Source organism: Pseudophryne corroboree, chromosome 6 (assembly GCF_028390025.1).
Source record: "Pseudophryne corroboree isolate aPseCor3 chromosome 6, aPseCor3.hap2, whole genome shotgun sequence".
Taxonomy (NCBI): domain Eukaryota; kingdom Metazoa; phylum Chordata; class Amphibia; order Anura; family Myobatrachidae; genus Pseudophryne; species Pseudophryne corroboree.
The window spans coordinates 120,689,216-120,704,490 of NC_086449.1; the positions used below are offsets into that span (position 1 = coordinate 120,689,216).

The 15,275-nt window shown below is 45.9% G+C and overlaps 1 protein-coding gene across 1 annotated transcript in view; it reads left to right on the forward strand.

Moving 5' to 3' along the window:
* The first annotated feature begins 1,891 nt into the window (after window positions 1-1,891).
* Window positions 1,892-15,275, forward strand: part of PEBP4 (phosphatidylethanolamine binding protein 4) — a 192,433-nt gene continuing 179,049 nt past the window's right edge. The window contains exon 1 of the mRNA XM_063931780.1: window positions 1,892-1,999. The gene's annotated coding sequence lies outside the window, so the exon portion shown is untranslated. The remainder of the gene's footprint in view (window positions 2,000-15,275) is intronic.

Here is a 15,275-nt window from a genome sequence, read left to right on the forward strand (position 1 = left end):
CTCGCATTTTCAGCACCTGATAAACCAATGGCAGCCATGACAAATGCGACAAGAGTATTTGTCTAGAACTGGTGGAAGAAATGAGGCCCTGCAAGCTTTCCGCTTTCTTGAATGCTCCGAGTTGCTGAAGTACAACATGGACACTGTGATGGTTAGCATTACTGCCTCACAGCACTGAGGCCCTAACTGTGTGGAGTTTGTATATTCTCTCCGTTCTTACATGGGTTTCCCCCGGGTGCTCCGGTTTCCTCTCACAATCCAAAAATATACTGGTAGGTTAATTGGCTACAAACAAAATTAACCGTAGTGTGTATGTGTGTGTGTCGACATGTGGTAGGAAATATACTAGGGCAGGGCTGGCAAAACCAGTCCTCAAGATCTACCAACAGTTCACATTTTCCAGACCACCTAGCTAGTACACAGGCAGACCCTCCAACATGACCCGCCCCACTAGGTACAAAATGCTGTTTCTGGACTTACCTCTTAATTTATGATTTCCATCACCTGTGTAGAACTAGTTAAATGATAAGAAAGCTGTTTCTTCACAGGTGATGGCAATAATAAATTAAGAGGGAAGTCCAGAAACAGAGCATTTTGTACCTAGTGGGGCGATGTGCTGCATTCATTCCTAACTGACAAGCCTACAGATCTCCAGGAGGCCTGGAAAACATGACCTGTTGGTAGATCTTGAGGACTGGTTTGGCCAGCCCTGTACTAGGGCATAGTTTCTCAAACTCGGTCCTCAGGACCCCACACAGTGCATGTTTTGCAGGTCTCCTCACAGAATCACAGGTGAAATAATTAGCTCCACCTGTAGACCTTTAAAATGTGTCAGTGAGTAATTAATACACCTGTGCACCTGCTGGGTTATCTGCAAAACAGGCACTGTGTGGGGTCCTGAGGACCGAGTTTAAGAACCTATGTACTAGGGCAAGGACTGATATGAATGGCAAAATATTCTCTATAAAGTGCTGCAGAATATGTGTGCGCTATATAAATAACTGGTAATAAATAAATAAGTGCAAGACCTACAAAGCTGGCAGAAATCGCCCACATGGCATAGCCTGCTGCCAAATACTGTTGCAGTTACATACTAGTGTAAATTGATTCTTTACCTAGGGTGGAGCGTTCTGCTCCCATTTTCTCCAATATGTTCCCTACAGAATTGCTGTGGCCATAGCACTGCATCCTCTGTAAAATGGATTATGTTGTATAACTGTCCCTGAAATATCTATTACCCTTTGTAAGTTAATAAGTACTGGCTTTCATAGAGCTATCATCTAGTGCAGTGGTTCTCAAACTCGGTCCTCGGGACCCCACACAGTGCATGTTTTGCAGGTAACCCAGCAAGTGCACAGGTGTACTAATTACGCACTGACACATTTTAAAAGGTCCACAGGTGGAGCTAATTATGTCACTTGTGATTCTGTGAGGAGACCTGCAAAACATGCACTGTGTGGGGTCCTGAGGACCGAGTTTGAGAACCTCTGATCTAGTGTAAGCAATTGTTTGATTTGTTTGTCATGTGTTTTCCCATCTTCACACTTTCTTGCTAAATAAACAGCATTGTTGACAATGGTGACACATCGTTCTAGTAAAACAGAATACAAAAAAACCATGTTGCTCCTCCTTACGTCACATTATCCTCCATACAGAGCATTATATACGCCTGAAAGTAACAAAACAAAATGTGAATTAAAGATAAAATGCATAAAGGGAAGTTTCAGGCTTTGTGTGCAGCTGCAGCAGCACATACACACCATCACACTACTAGTTGTGTTACTGTATGAGTGCCTGACAGAACAGGAGACTGAGCACATGACAGCCCGCCCCTTTCCTGATTAGCAGCAGCAACAGCCAATCGGTGAGAGGATCCTCACAGCCAGCGCCACGCAAGAAGAGCAACAAAATAACAGTGACAGCAAGGCAGCAGCAGCAGCAGCAGCAGCAGCAGACGACAGAGAGACAGCAGCCTGCCTGGGGGACTTTCTGCACAGAGGTATACTATTATTATTCACTGCAGGGAGATATAATCAGAGATAGCCTGACACCTGTCACATCAACAGAGATAACCAGAGACAGCCTGACACCTGTCACTGTGTCACATCTACAGAGAGAGAGAGAGAGAGAGAGATAACCAGAGACAGCCTGACACCTGTTACTTCTACAGAGATAACTAGAGACAACCTGACACATGCCACATCTACGGAGAGAGAGAGATAACCAGAGATAGCCTGACACCTGTCACATCTACAGAGAGAGAGAGAAAGAGAGAGAGAGAGAGAGAGAGAGAGAGAGAGAGATAACCAGAGACAGTCTGACAAAAGAAGACTTTAGAGAGAGCCTGATAAGTCTGACACCTAGGGTGAGATGTGACAAAGTTTGGAGAGGGAAAAAGCACCAACCAGAGAGCCTGTAACATGGCAGAAGCTGGTTGGTGCAGTACTTTATCTCTCGCCAAGGTTTGATACATCTCATTCACAGTCACAGAAAGAGAGGTAGCAAGAGATGGTATAACACCAGATGGGAACTGTGTCAGACCTTCCAGAGCAATAAATTGGAGAAGTTGCCCCTAGCAACCAATCAGCTTGTATCTAGCATTTATCTAGCATCTTGGATGGATTTGGATGAAAAATCACAGAGGGGTGGCAATTGGTCTGGGATGTATGATGGCGTGATTGGAGTCCTGGTCGGACCTCACGGAGGAGTGCGCCAGACAGAACTTTGACCCATGGCGTCTGTTCTGGGTCTTTCACTGGATGGACTTGGACGAAAACTTCACAGAGTAGTAACATTGGAGCCGATTCAGTTGTTTTGGGTGTCTAAAAAATCCTGTCTAAATGGGACTTTTTAGATTTCCAAACAATTGTCACAATTCAATTATGTTTGGGCGCTCATGCAAATCTCGCATGTTGCGCCCAAACAGACAAGGTTTAGCCATCTTAAAAAGGCTAAACTCGTCTAAACTCCCTGCTTTAAACGCCCAAACTCCTGTTTGGACACCCAAAGTGCTGAGTCTCAACACATTTTTTTCTCGCACCTCAGGAGGCTACGAGAAAAATGTGTCCTCCGCAGCCGCTGGACGCCCAAACTGCAGAACAATTGAATTGCTGCTGTTGGGCCCCCTGTAGTATCGGCTGCGATAATGACAATGGAATCGACCCAGGGGCGCTTTAAGAGAGGAGGCCCGGGTGCAGCCTCTTCCGTTCGGGCCCCCTCCTCTCTGCCGGCAGCGCTGAGAGTCTGAGCACTAGAGCGCTCAGACTCTACTGCGCATGCGCAGATCTCCGGAAAAATGGCGCAGCGGCCATTTTCCCTGAGATTTCTCTACTGCGCATGCCCAGAACTCCGTGAAAATGGCCGCTGAACCATTTTCACAGAGTTTTAATACCGCCTTTGACGGGGTGAGTATTTAGAAAATGGGTGCAGCGTGTGTGATGGGGGCCCCCTCTGGACTCAGGGGCCCGTGTGCACCGCACACACTGCACCCATTATAGAAACGCCAGTGAATCGACCCCATTGGGTCCAAACAACTAGAGAGAGAGAGAGAGATAACCAGAGACAGTCTAAAGCCCCATACAGACAAGACGAGAAAAGGAAAGATCTCGCTCAGAAGGGTCGATCTGAGTGAGATCTTTCACAATCTCGTCTAGTGTGTATACTCAATGTCATTAACGACAAACAGATGAGGGAGGTCCTCATTAACCACAGCCATGCTGTAGATGCAGCATGGCTGTCGTTCCCCCCGCCGTCGCTGCCTTCCCCGCCAGCATCGGCAATATCGGCGTCGGCAGGGATCGCCTAGTGTGTACTAGGCTTAACACCTGGGGGTCTATTCATGTAAAATATGAAAAATTCATTATTACTTATCACTATAGCTGTAATAAGGGGCCTAATTCTGAGTTGATCGTAGCAGCAATTTTGTTAGCAGTTGGGCAAAACCATGTGCACTGCAGGGGAGGCAGATATAACATGTGCAGAGAGATAGATTTGGGTGTGGTGAGTTCAATCTGCAATCTAAATTGCAGTGTAAAAATAAAGCAGCCAGTATTTACCCTGCACAGAAACAAAATAACCCACCCAAATCTAACTCTCTCTGCAAATGTTATATCTGTCCCCTCTGCAGTGCACATTGGGGGTCATTCCGAGTTGTTCGCTCGGTAATTTTTTTCGCATTGCAGCGATTTTCCGCTTAGTGCGCATGCGCAATGTCCGCAGTGCGACTGCGCCAAGTAAATTTGCTATGCAGTTAGGTTTTTTACTCACGGTTTTTTCTTCGTTCTGGTGATCGTAATGTGATTGACAGGAAGTGGGTGTTTCTGGGCGGAAACTGGCCGTTTTATGGGTGTGTGCGAAAAAACGCTACCGTTTCTGGGAAAACGCGGGAGTGGCTGGAGAAACGGAGGAGTGTCTGGGCGAACGCTGGGTGTGTTTATGACGTCAAACCAGGAACGACAAGCACTGAACTGATCGCAGATGCCGAGTAAGTCTCAAGCTACTCAGAAACTGCACAGAGATGTCTTTTCGCTATATTGCGAATCTTTCGTTCGCAATTTTAAGAAGCTAAGATTCACTCCCAGTAGGCGGCGGCTTAGCGTGTGTAAAGCTGCTAAAAGCAGCTTGCGAGCGAACAACTCGGAATGACCCCCATGGTTTTGCCCAATTGCTAACAAACTTGCTGCTGCGATCAACTCAGAATTACCCCCAAGATCCGGTATCCTGGGATCCAGTGGTGAGGTCTTCTGCAGGTGGTCCCCTCTGCGGTGTGTGGAGTCAAGCGGCGGTTCCCTCTGCGCATGCGCTGCTGGCTGACCTCCCGGGAGGCCGCAGAAGCTACTGGAAGGTCAGGAGGTGGAGCCAGCACCAGGTGTCGGACAGAGAGCAGGAAGCATTACTGCACAACAGTTCAGGTTGCGCCATCCTGAGATTGTGAACCTAAACTCCATGGAGAAGCGGAAAGCTGAGCTTTCCGTTCCTACAGTAATTGCACTCATCATACAAAGGTATGGTGATGCGATTCAGCCGTGTAGGGGGTACCGGTGGAGAAGTCAGGGACTTCTCCACGCTATCCTGCGACGTGAATAGCACGAAGCAGAGAATAGCGCTTTTTTCTGCTTTATGAATAGACCCCCTGGTCACATATAGACAGAGAGATGTAACAAGAGACAGTCTGATAGGGATACAGTCGTTAGGTCGACACAAATTAGGTCGACAGTCATTAGGTCGACCACTAAAGGTTGACATGGGCATTAGGTTGACAGGTCAAAAGGTCAACATGAGTTTTTCACATTTTTAAAATTGTTGGGACTTTTTGATACTTTACAATCCACGTGGACTACAATTGGGAACGGTAACCTGTGCCAAGCAGAGCGAGGCACCTTGCCCGAAGCATGGCGAGCGAAGCGCCCATGTCTAATGCCCATGTCAGCCTAATGCATGTCGACCCAATGCCCATGTCGATCTTCAGTGGTCGACCTAATGACTGTCGACCCAACGACCCATACCCGCCTGATACCTGGTCGCATCTACACAGACAGAGCTATAACCAGAGACAGTCTGACCCTTGGTTGCATATACACAGAAAGAGAGATATAATCAGAGGCTGTCTATTCACAACTACAGAGGGAGACAGTCGGACACCTGACCACATCTATACAGAGAGAGATATAACCAGAGATAGTCTGACATTTGGTCATATCGACACAATTATAACCAGAGACAGTCTTATGTCGCATATACACAGAGAAAAATAAAACCAGACACTCTGACACATGGGGGTCTATTCATGAAGCAGTGAAAAGAGTGGAGAAAAGGACCAGTGGAGAAGTTGCCCATGGCAACCAATCAGCTTTGATGGAAGCCTTTATCGAGTACATTCTGTAAATGTAAGGGAGATGCTGAATGGGCAACTTCTCCACTGGTCTGTTTCTCCACTATTTTTACTGCTTCATGAATAGACCCCATGGTCATAACTAGAGAGAGAGAGAGAGAGAGAGAGAGAGAGAGAGACCAGAGATAGTCTGACACCTGGTCACATATAGACAGAGAGATGTAACAAGAGACAGTCTTACACCTGGTAGCATCTACACAGAGAGATATAACTATGGACAGTTGTATATACCTGGTCACATCTACATAGAGGATAACCAGAGACAGCCTAACACCTGGTCACAGCTACAAAGAGAGATGTCACCAGAGACAGTCTTACACCTGGTCACATCTACACAGGGCTGGGAGAATGGAGAGCCGGGACAGCGCGGTGAGACACCACCAACTCAGCCCCTTCAGCATCGCAGCGGCCGATGGCGGCGCTGGGACAGTGTCTCGCGGGCTTTCACATCACTATTCCGCTGGACCAACTGTGGCGAGGAGGGGGAATGGAGACTCTGGGGGACTGTGTGTGGGGGTCCCTAATGTGTGGGGGGCCCCCGGGACAACCGCCCCTGTCACCCCTCCTATAATCCGGCTCTGGATATAACCATAGACAGCCTGATACCTGGACACATCTACACAGAGATAACCATTAACAGCCTGATACCTGGTCACATCTACACAGAGATAAATAGAGTGATTCAAAAGTCGCAGAACACCCTTTTGTTTCAAAAACTGTGCAGGAAATGGGAAAACTGAATACTCCAGTAAGGTATGGGTGAGGTGGGCTATCTTTTAGGGTATGTACCGATCATGGGCGCCATCTTAAAATCGGCCATCTTGAATCTAAGTCATTTTTTTCAAATGGAAAGGGGGTCGTGTAACATGTCAAACAACATTAGAATTTGCTGAAAAGTTTACTGCTGCAACAGATTTGAAATAGCAGTTATGGTTCAAAAGTTACAACACTTTTTTTGTTGCAGGTAACTGAAGATGGCTTTGACAAAAGAAGAGAGAATTGAGGTAATTCTGCTGACAAACGTCGTGTGCTGCGTTGTGGGCTCTTCACGAAGGATGCCAGAACCATTGTTGAGGTTGTCTCGTTAGTAGCACTTTATGGACGACCACTCCGTGACTTATCAGCCACAGTCCCAGTTTCTTGGAATTTGCAAATTAGGCACCTAACAGTGTTATGTGAAATTGGAGGTCTTTCTGGGTGCCGGTTGTTAAAATCTGTAGCTATGACACCGAAACTTTGTTCATCAAATGACCTCAATTCTCTCCTCTTTTGTCAAAGCCATCTTCAGTTACCAGCAACAAAAAAAGTGTTGTAACTTTTGAACCATAACTGCTATTTCAAATCTGTTTGCAGCAATACTTTTTACTTAATTGACACCCGTTTTTTGTGCCTCTGAATCATGGGGTCCGGTATAGCTGTCCCGTTTGAATCTCCCTATTGCAGGACCTGTGCGTGGGACACAGGCACACAGTGCTCAGCCTGTCTATCTTCAATAAGCCCGCCCCCAGACTCCCATTGGCTGATTTCACAAGAGTCTGGGCTTATTAAAAATAGTCAAGCTGAGCTCTGTGTGCCTGTGTCCCGTGTGTGCTGCAGCTGCTGATCCCCGGCTAATGAAGCCAGCACATACATGTGTGTTAAATACAAATTTATGTTTATATGTGCTGGCCGGTTCCCCCCTGCAGTCTTTGGTCGGCCTGCTGGTAGACACACTAGGAGGGGTGTAACAAATGATTGAGGATCTAGGTAGACTAGAGGACTGGGTAAGAATGTGGCAGCTACAGTTTAATGCAGAAAATGCAAAATCATACACTTAGGCCTCAAAAACCTAAAGAATATAGTATCAAAGTTACTATAATGGAAACTACTGAGGAGTAAAGGGAAGTAGGCAGAGGTGTAGCTAGGCGCCATGGTGCCCAGGGCAATGGTTTATATTTTGGCGACCCCCCTCCCCTGAATTGGGGGCCTAGCCACCATGTGGTGGAATGGTACATGTGAAAAAAAACACAATTTATTAAATATCCTAAATTGGTGGGGGGCGTGGCCTGACTGGAGAGACGGCTGGATGCAGGAATTCAGAGCTCCTGCTTATTATCCAACAAACATTATCAGCCGCTGGACTTATTAGCCCCATAATACCCCTATCGTTCCCCCTGTGACTCTGGGTGCCTGAGTGCCTGGTCGCGGAGCCGGGAGACCGTTTTTACGGTCTTTGCAGGTTGTGGCCTATGCCGGGTGCCGGAGCCGCGGGCTAAATTTTCATGTCCGGCCCGCCAGGAGGCTCCGTGAGACGCGTTGACGCCGGAGCTGCCCGCGAACACTGGAACACCTGGGTTCATCTTACAGCCTGCTGAGAGGTCTCTGGGACCCCCCTACACCGAAGCTGGTGCCCCGTGAAGCGGTAATCGAGACCCGGCGCTCACAGACGGAGAAAGCCGCGGGGCCGCACTTCCGGTGCTGCGACAGCACGGATCTGCCTCTGCCTGCTGCGGACTCCCTCTGAAGCGGCTGCGCCTTCCCTGCACCCCTCTCCCCCAGGAAATATCATCTACCGGAACTGGGAGAGGCGGGAGAGGGCCCTGAAGGTGAGAAGGCCTATAAGTGCCATAGTTATATGAGAGACTGGGGGGGGTCACCTGACACTCCGGGCCTCTTACATGGAATCAGCTACAGGGACACCACAGACCTACCAAACCCTACCTCCCTTCATCCTCTGCTGATTAAATCTTTGCCCTAAGCTGGATATCTCCTGGACCACATTATAGTGGGACTGGATACTCCCAATACCATCACTGTTGATCCTCAGAACCAGCGCTATTTCTCCAGTCCGTTGCCACAAAGTGGATTACAACTCCTACCCCCCCTCCCCGTCGCCACGTGTGTGGGAGGTGAGTGTGATTATCTCAGTACCTACTAATTTGTCTTCAGTTGGAGTGCTCATACGGTGATGCCGCTGGCCGGATTGCCGTTGTAATTGAAATACTACATTACCGATATTATTTACCACGCTCCCTAAATCTCGCTGCTTACTCTCCCACATATACTGGCGATATCAAATTTATACCCGGTAAACACAATTGCATTCCTCTGACAACTTGGTGGACTACACCCGCTCTCAGTTTCCCCTAAATCGACACATTTCACGGCGATATGTGAATTCGCACCACCCGCAGCTGTGATGTAAAATTCTTCCTGCTTCTATAACCAACGGCATACCATCTCATCTGTCCGACCCTCATGAGCTCATAATTATTATTATGGACAAATTCTTAAGTTCTTCTGCACCAAAACCCCAAAGATATAGAAGTGGTAGTAAACGCGGGGAACCAAGCCCCAACTCTCCGCCACTGTCATCTAATCCTGTCTGCCTAGACATCGCGGTTGAATCATCGCCTACCATGCCCCCAAAGGCTCCCCCCGCTCCTCCTTCCTATTCGGAAATAGTGAAAGCGATTAAGGAAACCGTGGAACCTTTATTACAAGCTCAGGCGGATAAATTTATGACTGCAGTATCAGACTTGAAATCAGAGCTTGGGTCTATGACTCGCAGAATCTCGGTGAATGAGAATAGGATTGGAGTTAACTTCAAGGAAATTGAGGATCTTAAAGAACAGGTCGTATCCTTAACATCTTCACGCCAACATATGATGATGAAGATGGACGACCTAGAAAATCGTTCAAGACGTAACAACCTGAGAATTGTAGGCCTTAAAGAATCACTGAAAGGCCCTGATCTTCTAAAATGTCTCCTCTCCGACTTGCCAGACCTCCTGGGTATCCCTGAAGAACTCTCTTCGTTGGAAATTGAACGGGCTCATAGACTGGGTCCGCCACGTGACTCTAACCAATCTAGACCTCGCTCGGTTATCTTTAAATGCTTAAATTTCAGACATAAAGAACTGATATGGTCTGCGGCTCGGAGCAAAGGCCCACTTCAATGGGATGGCCAACGGCTGTTTCTCTTCCAGGATTACTCCGCAGTATGCTCTCAGTTGGTGAAAAGCGGTATCCGATTTGCCCTTCTTTATCCTGCGCGGCTGCGCATTTTCACTCCACAAGGTCCGAAGGATTTCACTTCAGTGGACTCGGCTAAGGACTTTGTAACGGGGCTCGGAGGACCCATGCGGTCGCCCTCGGCCTCACATCCATCTTCTCCGAGCAGAGCTGATGATAATGATTGAAGCCTGATACCGGGACTTAGTCCATATTCTTATGCTGGTTGATATAGCTAATATTTCTCCTCTATTGCGGAGTGGATTTGGTTTAACTCCTACCATGATAATTTAGAAGTCGCTTCATTTTCTTTATATAAGGGTCATTGTGATGTTTCCTTGAGCTCATTATCTTGGTATTGCCTGTTGGTTATTTTGTTATTTCTTTTTGTTCTACATTGCAGCGGGCCCACGCTGAAAGTCTATACTGATGTATGCTGGTGTAGACGCTCTCATATATTGTCTTTGTCTTAACCTTTGTCTTTACTTTTCTTTCTTCTTTCCGACTTTTTCTGCCTTCTTCTCTATTCCTTCTTACTTGAAGATGCCTAGCCGGTTGGGGTGGGGATTGTCTATGTTTATGATACTCTGGATTATTTATATAAGGATGTTTCTTATCTCAAGACCTGTTACTGTCCTTCTGTATTCCCCTGCTGATGGTATAAATGTCACAACTTAATATAATATCGTGGAATGTTAGGGGTATCAATTCTCCTATCAAACGGAGACGTATCCTTACCTACTTAAATAAGATAAAAGCAGACGTCTCTATGCTCCAGGAGACACACCTGACCCCTGCTGAACATGCTAAACTTACCATGCTTAGACAAGAGGTTGTAGCTTTTTCTTCATTCTCTTCTAAGGCGAGGGGGGTCGTGATCCTTATCCGTAAGGGGGTGGTGTTTGACATTCATCATCAGATTATTGACCCTCTAGGTAGATACATTGTCTTAGATATCACCTTGGAGGGCACCAGATTAACCTTATGCAATGTCTATGCCCCGGCTGTCTATGATAAATCATTTTATTTGGAGATAGCGAATATTCTCCGCCCATATTCGCATACCTCTCTTATTGTTGGAGGGGATATGAATATGGTGTCCTCTTTGGTTTTGGACAGGAAGGGTGCCTCTTCTCAGAGGACCCGACTTCCCGGGATCAATCTGGATTACATGTCTGCACAGCTGGGACTGGTTGATATATGGCGTCTTCATAACCCTGTGGAATTGGAATATACTTACTACTCTTCAACTCATAATTCCTTCTCACGTATTGATTATTTTTTTGTTTCCACCGATCTGTCCCCCAGGATCATTGAGGCAGCTATTAACCCCATAACCATTTCAGACCATGCCCCTATATCGCTTGTGCTACAGGGTAGACTCACTTTGGGTACCAATTCACATTGGAGATTCCCTGCCAAGATGGCGGCTTCTCCAGACTTTAAAAATATGTTGATGGCTTCCTGGGACTCTTATGTTCTCAACAACCCTGCCTATACGTCTGACCCTGCCTTGTTTTGGCAGACTGCTAAAGCTGTTTTACGAGGGGAAATAATTGCATACATGGCGAAATATAGACGAGACCAAGACGCCGCATATAGGACGACACAATCTATACTCACTTCCTCATTTCAAAACTTTAAATCCTCACCTACGTTAGCTAACAAGCAGAAATATAGGGACGCTAGGACCCAGTTTGAACATACTCTGACACATATGGATAATAGATTCCTTATTGCAGGTAAATATAATTTTTTTCAATATGGAGATAAGCCTAGCCGAATGCTTTCCAATTTACTTAAATCTGATAAGGGACCCCAACATGTGACAGCTCTGAGGGACTCGACCTCAGCTGTACAATCCGAAGGGAAGGCGATCACTGATATTTTTTACTCCTTTTTTAGCGATCTCTATTCACATAGCGATGTTGACCAACCTACTAAAAACTCCTTCTGGGAAACATTACAGTTGCCTCAGATCTCCCCAGATCAATCAGATTCCCTTACGAGCCGTCACTGAAGTGACAGAGGCTATTAAAGCCCTTAAACCACTGAAGACCCCGGGCCCTGATGGTTTATCTGGGGAATTCTTTAAATTGCTCTCCCCTAAAATAGTGGACTCTCTAACAGCCTTTTTTAATTCTATTTTTTCCAGTCTTACTATCCCACACTATTTTAACTCGGCCCTGATTCGAGTTATACCCAAACCCGGTAAAGACCCGCTCCTCCCGTCTTCTTACCGCCCTATCTCCTTACTTAATGTGGACTACAAATTGTTTACTAAACTGTTGGCGGATCGGCTAAAATTTATCTTGCCTGAAATAATCCATGAGGATCAAACCGGTTTTATCTCAGGCAGACACTCGGTGACCAATATCCGTAAAGTTCTGACAGTTCTACAATCCCTGGGGGGGGGGGTGGAGACGGGTGATCCCACGTTCCTATTATCATTAGACGCTGAAAAGGCATTTGATTTGGTGACGTGGGACCACCTGTTTGAGACACTCTGGCGTTTTGGATTTCCTGACCGATTTGTGGCCATTATACACACCATATACCATAATGCATCTACACAAATTTTCACTAATCGATATCTGTCTCAACCCTTACTGATTCATAGGGGGACTAGACAGGGCTGCCCCTTATCCCCTTTGCTTTTTGCGGCAGCTTTAGAACCACTGGCTATAGCACAGAGACAATTACCGGCCTTTTCGGGGGTCTCGGTAGGGGGGAAGGAAGTTAAACTTGGACTATTTGCAGATGATATGATCTTATTTGTCTCCAATCCCCGTACTTCGATACCAGCTATTTTTGACACTATACACTGTTTTAGTACCTTTGCTGGTTATCGCATAAATACCCATAAATCTGAATTACTCCCTCTGACTAACATAAAGGACCCCCTTCTCTATACTGACTTCTCTTCCCAATTCACGCTGACTCCTACTAAACTAAAATACTTAGGTATTTATATTCCTTCGGAACTCTCCCGGCTGTATCTATTTAATTATACACCCATTATTCAACAAATTAAAACACGTTTAGAAACTTGGAAAGACCTCAGACTTTCTCTGTTAGGCAGGATAGTGGTGATAAAGGCTGTTATCTTCCCAAAACTGGCTTATTTGCTCCAAATGCTCCCCGTCACGATCACTAAACAGGACTCCTTACTCTGCTCGCAAATATTTTCAAAATTTATCTGGAAAAATACAAAGCCTCGCATGCCCAAGGCCCGAACTTATGTTAACAAACGAAAAGGTGTCCTGAGTATGCCCAATGTGACGATGTTTGCTAGATCAGCACTATTTAAGTTTGCCTCAGACTGGCTGCTTCGGTCAGATCTATTTACGAACCTGGAATTGGAGGAGGCACTATTTTCCCCTTACTCCCCTGCAGCATTGCTTCACACACCACTGTCTAAACTACCCCAGGAATTTAGGACTAATATTTTATTTTGGGATACTTATAGGGCCTGGATCTCCACTCATAAACTATTTCGTTCTGACCCTTTTGAGTCATCATACATACCCTTATGGGGCAACCCCAATTTCCCCTCTTCTTTAGATAATCGTCATTTTTACACATGGAAATGTAAAGGAATATACACTATCAAGGATGTTTTTGATCCTGGTGGACAGATGCTCTCCTTCATCCAACTACGTGACAGATTTTCTGTGCCCCACTCTAATTTTTTTATGTACCTCCAAGCGCGCCATTATATTAACTCCCTTGGTGACCGCTTAGGCAAAAAGGCCTCTACTCGAACAATACTCGACACTCTCACGTTTTGCAGACATAATCCATTCAAGATTCGTTATCTTTACAATGACCTGATTGAGGTGTCAGCCCCCTCTTGGTCCACTCTCTCTGCTTCTTGGCGGCGGGAGCTCCCGGAGGCACCCGCGATGGGCAAGATTTCTGCGAACACTGAATTGGTCCTAAAGGCTCTAAAATCCGCTACACTACAAGAAATACATTTAAGGATTGTGAACAGGATGTATGTATCCCCCTCCCAAAGACAACATTTCCGCCCTGGTGAGTCGGGCATTTGCCCTAAATGTGGAGTGAGTGGAGCATCCCTTGCACACAATCTTTGGTTATGTGGGAAAATTAAACGGTTCTGGTGTAAGATTCTCCAGTATTTATCCCGTTTACTCAAATTAACTCTTCCTGGAGCGGTGGGCCCGTTGCTGTTCGCGGACTTCTCGCCCTGGTTGTCGCGGTTTGACCTCGCTCCTGTGATCCCTCTGCTGACTGTGATGGTCACGGTGGCGAAACAGGTGATACTGCGACATTGGATATATAAAACTGCTCCATCGGTAGGAGAATGGGAATCTGCTTTATTAGACGTACTATTTTGTGAGAGACGAATGGCCACTTTCCAAATTGAAAATGGAGTGATACTTTTCCATAAAAAATGGGGAACCTATATAGAGAGTTTACCCCTAGACAGACGCGAATGTATCTGGAAGGTATTCCGGGACACAACGTGGTATTGGACTAGTCGGATAGCGGGAACTATTACTTGACCTTCTGTAATCTGAAAGATAGGTTTACTTGGTAGACCTCGCTTATAACATAGACTCTCCACATTAGGGTACTGCATACTACAGTGTTCACTCCAAAGCCACGATTTAATCTCCTCATCCAGAATATATATTTGACCCCCCCCCCCCCCCGGCAATATACATCACCTATCTATGGTATCTCTGTACTATTTCGTTTTCTTTACTTTCTATCTCTATCCCTTTTCTTTCCTGTCTCTCCTTCCCTCTAGTAGCTGTGATATTTAGTTCACTTGTTATGACTGTTGCTTATTATTAGAGGCAGTGGTGCACCTAGGTGAATCATGCCCCCTACTATTGTTACTAGACAGCTGTGTTTGTATTATTTGATGTGAAATATTTCTGTTTTTCTTCTTTTCTTCCAAAAACAAAACAAAAAGTTGTGCAGCCTTCAATTTTCTGTATTATATTCATTTTTGAACCTGATTATATGTCACTGCTGAATATTCTTGTAAGTTGATCCCTGGTAACTTATGTTGTGACTTTATGGCTATCTAATAAAGAAATTTATAAAAAAAAAAAAAAGTCCTAAATTGGTGACAGGGCCAGTTCTAGACCTTGTTGAGCTCAGGGCGAAAGTTTCCTTTGGGTGCCCACCATGTTTAAAATAGGGTCAGTGCAACATACGGGCATGGCAGTACAGTGTGTAATGGTAAGCATTACTGCCTCACAACACTGAGGTCACGGGGTCGATTCCCACTATGGGGTGTATTCAATTCTTGTCAGAAAATGCCATCTTGTCGGAAAGATGGCAGTTTCAGACTTTTTTTTTTAGGTTGGAAGGGGTTCTGACCCATTCAATCCTGCCTCAAATTTTCCAACAAGTC